Source organism: Mus pahari, chromosome 10 (assembly GCF_900095145.1).
Source record: "Mus pahari chromosome 10, PAHARI_EIJ_v1.1, whole genome shotgun sequence".
Taxonomy (NCBI): domain Eukaryota; kingdom Metazoa; phylum Chordata; class Mammalia; order Rodentia; family Muridae; genus Mus; species Mus pahari.
Genome location: NC_034599.1, coordinates 67,109,809 through 67,116,565, shown reverse-complemented (window position 1 = coordinate 67,116,565; position 6,757 = coordinate 67,109,809). Strand labels below are relative to the sequence as shown.

Below are 6,757 nucleotides of genomic sequence, written 5' to 3'. Positions count from 1 at the left end.
TTGCTGGCAGTATGTATTAAGATCCCTTAAAACCACTGGGTCTAAGGTGCCATTAATTGGCCATCGAGAACCATTATCTAGTGAGTAATGAGTCCAGACTTTATTGCAAAGAGATATAAATTTTGATGCCTTTAAAGGAGGCGTGAACTTTAAAGACCCAAGGTTTTCTAAGAGACACCCCAGAGGTGTATCTGGGGGTACGTCTGAGGACACATGGTTGCCCATGCTCTGGAAGTTCCTGGTATGTTTTACTGGCGTCCCGAGAACAACTCAGGAAACCAAAAAGGAAATCAGCCAGGCCAGAGTGCCCAAGTCATCACGAGGACCTCTAGTAGCTACCCAGCAAGTCCCAGACTTACTGTGGAAAGTGCTCCACCCTGGTCAGGGATTTTAACCGACCCGCTGGGGGCCTGTACGGAAAGAGCAACTTCCAAGATAGGAAGATCATGGGCAATGTCTCTGCTATGTCAGCTGGGGTCTAACCTCTTAGTCCTTGGGCAGAGCTGGCCAGGCTCTGTTCTGTGAACTGGAGGCTACTCCCCACTGATGGGCCCTGCTGATAGTATGCTGGTGTCTGCATGAGAGTTTTTAGTGAACCAGTAAAATGGGAGCGTGGAAGCCCAGCCTAAGAGATGCGTGGAAATGACACAGCTGACTTGGTTTAAAGTTTCTGTGACCCTGGACAGTGGCGGGTCACATGGTGGAAATGGCGGACAGGACTTCCCCCCTGGCTTTTGCATGAGCCCCGGTCGGGTCGTTTCTCAAGCAACCACTTAGGTGCTAGAATGTGGGGCTGCCAAGAGTTCTGTCTCAGAGAGGGGAAGGGGAAGTTGTGAGCCGAGCCACTGAGCTGCGCACCAGGCACTGGTGTGGCTGTTGGTTCCCCCTCCCCCCCCCACTTAATCAATCATTCCCGGATTTTGGCACCAATTTTATATTTTGAGCAGCTAAACCAGGCAGCAAACCAGGCCAAGGTGTTCCATGTGGGAGAGGTTATGCAGGAATGGGTGAGCTGCGAAGCGGGTAGAAGGGTAGAGAAGAGCAGAGGGAGAGAGAGGAGGGGTTGGCTTCCTATTTTATACAGAAAATGACATCACACCAGTGAGGGCAGGAACTGAGCCAAGTGGATTGTGGGATTGAAGGTCGTTGTCCTGTCAACGCAGGTCAAGGGTCACATGGTTAGGCGGGGCTTGGAGTATCCTGGTGCTAACAACCATCTTTTCTCTCCTACTTTTGGGCAGCGGGCTTAGAAGTGGGGGGGTCAAAGGATTTAAAAATCCTTATTAAAAATAGGTTTTAAAAAAATCTAGCCGGGCGTGGTGGCGCATGCCTTTAATCCCAGCACTCAGGAGGCAGAGGCAGGTGGATTTCTGAGTTCGAGGCCAGCCTGGTCTTCAAACCCTGTCTTGAAAAACGAAAACAAACAAACAAAAAAATCTAAGCCTATAGAGGGGGCTGTGATTGGGATATAAACTGAATAAAAATAAATCTTTTATTGAAAAAATATGGTATAACTCCAAAGGAAAGGCTCAGACTGGCAGATATTATTATTATTATTGTTATTATTATTGAGACAGGGTTTCTCTGTGTAGCCCTGGCTGTCCTGGAACTCACTTTGTAGACCAGGCTGGCCTCGAACTCAGAAATCTGCCTGCCTCCGTCTCCCGAGTGCTGGGATTAAAGGCGTGTGCCACCATGCCTGGCTCAGACTGGCAGATATTGGAACACATATATTAGAATTGAAATGAAACACAGAAGACTAGCCTAGCCCTTGTATAAGGTGAAACAAATTTGTGAAATATCCCATATTTTAAAAAAATTATTTGTTCGTGACTGTGTTGGGGGACATGTATATATGTATATATAGTATGTGTGTGTGTGTGTGTCCATGTCTGTAGGCTAGAGAACACTACACATGATATCTCACAATCAGCTACAACACAAATTCCAGAGGATTCAGTGCTCTCTTCTGGCTTCCAAATGCACCACACGCATTCTGCACACAGATGTGCTGGCAAAACATCAAAACACATAAAAATAAACAAATCTTTTAAAAGACACAATCAAAGCTATGCCTACATTCTGCTTCTCTGAGTAATATATCATTCCGAAGCAGTGCAGATACTAGGTTATAAATGCAGGCCCTGTTTTCTATTTCTTAGGAGAGCAAAGCTGTTTGAATGGTCATCTTTGTAGACAAGAGTCTTCACATGGAGGTCTATTTTAGTGTATCAGAAATTGATGACTGCAGTCTTGCAAGTATTCCTCCTTAGTGTTACTTTCAACTAAGCATTGAGAAAATAGTGAACAGCTCTGAATTTGAAATTCACACACACACACACACACACACACACACACACACACACACACACAGAATCTAGAAAACAAAGATTCATTGTTGTTAATTAAACACAGCACCACATGTCTTAATAATCAACAGAACTGGAGGTAGCTACTGAATATTAAAACATGCAAAAAACTAACTAGTTAGAAAAATCACTCCACCTGGTGCTTGGAGTATTGCCAGAGCAATCAATGCTAGGAATAAGGATGAGGTTGTCTTCAGAAAGTAATTTGTGTTCTTCAGTAAACTACAAATGGCCAATGTTCCAGAGTTCAATACTATAAATCACAGCAGCAGTTATTTATCCTAGAAACTATTGTATATCACCATCATAGTTTCCCCTTAAAATCTGCATGCCAAAGTATCCATGGAGCATCAAGATGCTAATTTCTTATTTTGGAGTAGCTCACCTAAAACTCATGTCTGTAGGCTTTGATTTTTTTTCAAGACCTACTTTATTTAGGGTTCTTAAACTCTTCAACCTCCCTTCTAACCCATTGGCCAGAGGTTGGGGAGAAAGAAGGTTAAGCAACAGGGATTTGTGGACCTGTTTAGTAGTAATTCTTTGGGGTGATTCTACTCTTTTTTTTTTTTTAACTATTTATTTATTTCATGTATGTGTGTATGTGGGTACACTGGCACTGTCTTCAGATACACCAGAAGAGGGCATAAGATCCCCATTACGGATGGTTATGAGCCACCATGCGGTTGCTGGGAATTGAACTCAGGACCTCAGAAAGAGCAGTCAGTGCTCTTAACCACTGAGCCCTCTCTCCAGCCTGATCTGCTCTTCATTGTCAGGATACTAGCAGTCCAGTCCAAAAGCAAACACTAACCACAAATCAGTACCAGCAGCTCAATCCAGAAGAACCATGAGGCACTGCCAAATCAGCAAGCACCTACGGGAGTGGCAGGAAGCAGCCAGAATAACACGAGAACTTCTTTGGCTTGTTTTTTGGTATGAAGTCACAACAAGCAAAGACCAGTGAAGACCAGTGAAGCACTGCAAGGCAAACCAACACAAGAGTCTCTTCTCATAGTGTATGGGCTCATATTTATATTCTTTCTAAACATTGTGCACCCTCTCAAGTATCTGCTCCAGCAAAACATCATAGGCCCTCTCACATGACAGCTTCCGGGAAACACCATGTGTCGGCTTCAGCAAAACATCCTCTCATAAGATAGTTTCCAGAAAGAAAAAAAAAAAAAAGTCACATGACACAACTAAGCCTCCAAAGAATCCAAAAATTTCCACTTCAAAGTCCCTTGTGGAGGCTTTTAGAGCTACTCCTAGAAACTTGGCAGGAATTTGACATTGGGCCAGGGCAGGGAAGTAGGCTCAGATATCATGTTCGTGTTGATAAGCCTCTAGAAATGGTGATCATGGGACTTTGTTTATTGCTTTATTTGTTCCTTGACTATTTGTGTTTATTGCCTTGTTTGTTTCTTAACATAGAACTGACCTTATTATTTGCATGTTATTAAAATGGAATAAAAGCAGACTGGGAAAAAATAAACCCACTTCAGCCTCAGAACCAGCTGGGGTCATGCTACAGTGTTGTCTAATTGTCTTTTTTTTTCTTTTAAATCCTCCCTCCCTCCCTGGGGAACCCAGTGACTGACTAAGCTGACTTGGTCACCTTTCTGTTAAAAAAAAAAAAAATTGTCTTTTTCTCTAACATCAACAATCTACACACAAAAGAAATAGTAAGAAACATAAACTAGAACTTTATATCACATTTTAAATGAACTGCTTATGTATAATAGAGTTAAACAAAACAACCTTAAATTTTTATCAATATACAGTAATTCAAACAAAACAACCTTAAATTTGTATCAATATACAATAACTCAAATGAAATAAACTTAAATTTCTATTAAAGTATATGTCAATCAACTTCATTTTGTTTCCTCCTTGATCATAACCAAAACCAAATTACCACCCTAGAACAACCATTGAAGAAGTCAGCTCAGCCATTAGAAATACCACTGGACTCCCCCCCCCCCAACTCCCACCCCTGCCAGCCCTTCCTGGAAGAGACAGGTCAGAGAGCATGTAGGACAGAAGGGAAAGACTGAGTAAGCCCCTACTACCTCATTCCCTAAAGACCAATCAGTTTAAAGGGCACACAGTTCCACCAATCATATTGAGCCTAGTTGCTAATGCCCTTGAAAACCATATAAAAACTCACTGAATGGGCCACTGGGGGTTACCACCTCTCCTTCAGGTCTGAGACAACCCCAGTGCACTGGAACAATAGATTTCTCTTGCTTTTTGCATCAATTCTGGCTCTAAATGGTTCACTCAGGGGGTCTCCAGTAAGCTAAGGCTCGCTAGAGTCTTATACCATAACACATCGAATGAACAAAACCATTCACTTCAACTTAAGGGGCTGGGATGATGGTCTTCTTATAATTGCTTCCTGCTGAATTGGGGCAAAGAATTACAGTTTTGTGCACATACACCCTCCCCAAATGGTTAGTCTTAAAACAGCTAGGAACAGCATTTATTGTCCAGTCTCTGTGTTGTCTGTCCAGTCTGTGTTTCCAGTCTCAGTGTTATTTGTCCAGTCTCAGTGTTGTCCAGTTTCTGTGTGATCAATCCTTTGAGCTGGCCCTTTTGAAGTTGATTTGCATGCATATTTTGGAGAGATCAGTAACTGAGACAGTCTGCGAGAGTGAATCACCTGAGCTTATCTGCTTTGTGGAGACGTTCATGTCTCGGCCGGTAAGAGGTTTTCCCTGGTCAGATCTAAGCTTTGTAAGCTTGGTTGGTAGCCATACTTTATCACTCCCTGTAGATACATAAGCATAACCATGTTTCCATCTTAAAACTTTTGCAGGTTTCCATTCTAATGTCAACACATCCTTGGAGTATATGGGTTGACCTAGTTCCTCAGTTTTTCATTAACTCAGTGTCTCTCAGTTGCTGTTTATTCCTAGAGTTAACAAAGCACTATTTAGTCTGTCCTGGGGTGGGGGTTACTCTTCCATTTTGTTTAATAAGCATCTCTTTTAAGGTTTGATGAAGTGGAAACTTCTAGTTTCTTTGGAAGGTCAGTTATGTCAAATGATGTTTTGCTGGAGCAGACATGGGTGAAAGGATGTTTTGATACAATGAACGTGAAAGGAGCTGTGAAGAAGAAGCATAACTTCACAGTGGGAGACAAGCACTGAGCATTGGTTTGGTTTGTTATGCCTTGCTATTCTTCACTAACAACATGTATGTATTGGTTTATCTTACACAGCACTGTTGAGCTCAACTTGTGTTAGTGCTGGCATTGAGAGTCTCTCTCAAGAACTGCTCGTGAGGTTTCCGTGGTAGCTTGCTGCTTCCACAGCCTCTCCTCAGGCTGGTTTCATGTGTCGTATCTGTCTGCCTAGAGGACTGTTGCACAGCTGCTGAGTCATATTTGATGTTTGCTACAGGACTGAACTGCTGCCAAAGAAGATCAAGCTTGCCCCTAAAGAACTATCGCTGAACAGGTCCACTTCCCCCAAATCTTAATAACTTTTCTCTTCCACTACCTCTGCTAGGTGGTGGGATAGAGGAGACATTGAACCCTTATTAAAGGTAGGTTGTAAAAAATTTATGCCTATAGTATGATTGGCTTTCTATAACTGCTTTTCCTGTGGGATTGTGTGGTATATCAGTAACATGCTTTCTGTTGTAATATGCAAAGAATTGCTTCATCTTATTGGATGCATATGTGAGAGCATTAGTAGTCTTAATTTGTGTAGAGATCCCCATAATTGTCATTATTTCCAATAAGTATATAATTATACAATTAGCCTTTACAGAACTTAAAGCTGTTGTCCATTGAAACCCTTAATACAAGTCAATGGTGTAGTGTATATACCTTTTGTTTTCCAAATTCTGCAAAACGAAAAATATCCATTTGCCAGCTGTCATTTCTCTTGGTACCCCTAGTGTTACTACCATCTGGTAACAGTTTGGTTGTATAGGGAACATGTAGGCCATTTTTTATTATTTCTTTGGCTTGTTGCAAGGTGATAGAAATTTTTTTCCATAAGTCTTTCCCATTAATATAATGTTTCACATGAAAATCTGAGGCTTTTCTTTTTTTTAAAGATTTATTTATTTATTATTTATTTATTATATGTAAGTACACCGTAGCTGTCTTCAGACAGTCCAGAAGAGGGCGTCAGATCTTGTTATGGATGGTTATGAGCCACCATGTGGTTGCTGGGATTTGAACTCCGGACCTTCGGAAGAGCAGTCGAGTGCTCTTACCCACTGAGCCATCTCACCAGCCCCCAAATCTGAGGCTTTTAACACATTTCCTCTTAGTAGTTGGTCGATTTTGTCATTTCCTTGAGCTAATGGGCCTGGCACACCTGTATGAGACTAAATACGAGTAATATGTAATGCATGGTTTTTACTTCTGAGGA

The 6,757-nt window shown here is 42.0% G+C and overlaps 1 pseudogene; it reads left to right on the top strand.

The window, feature by feature from the left end:
- The first annotated feature begins 1,712 nt into the window (after nt 1-1,712).
- LOC115064860 lies at nt 1,713-1,813 on the top strand (annotated as a pseudogene).
- Nucleotides 1,814-6,757: the final 4,944 nt, after the last annotated feature.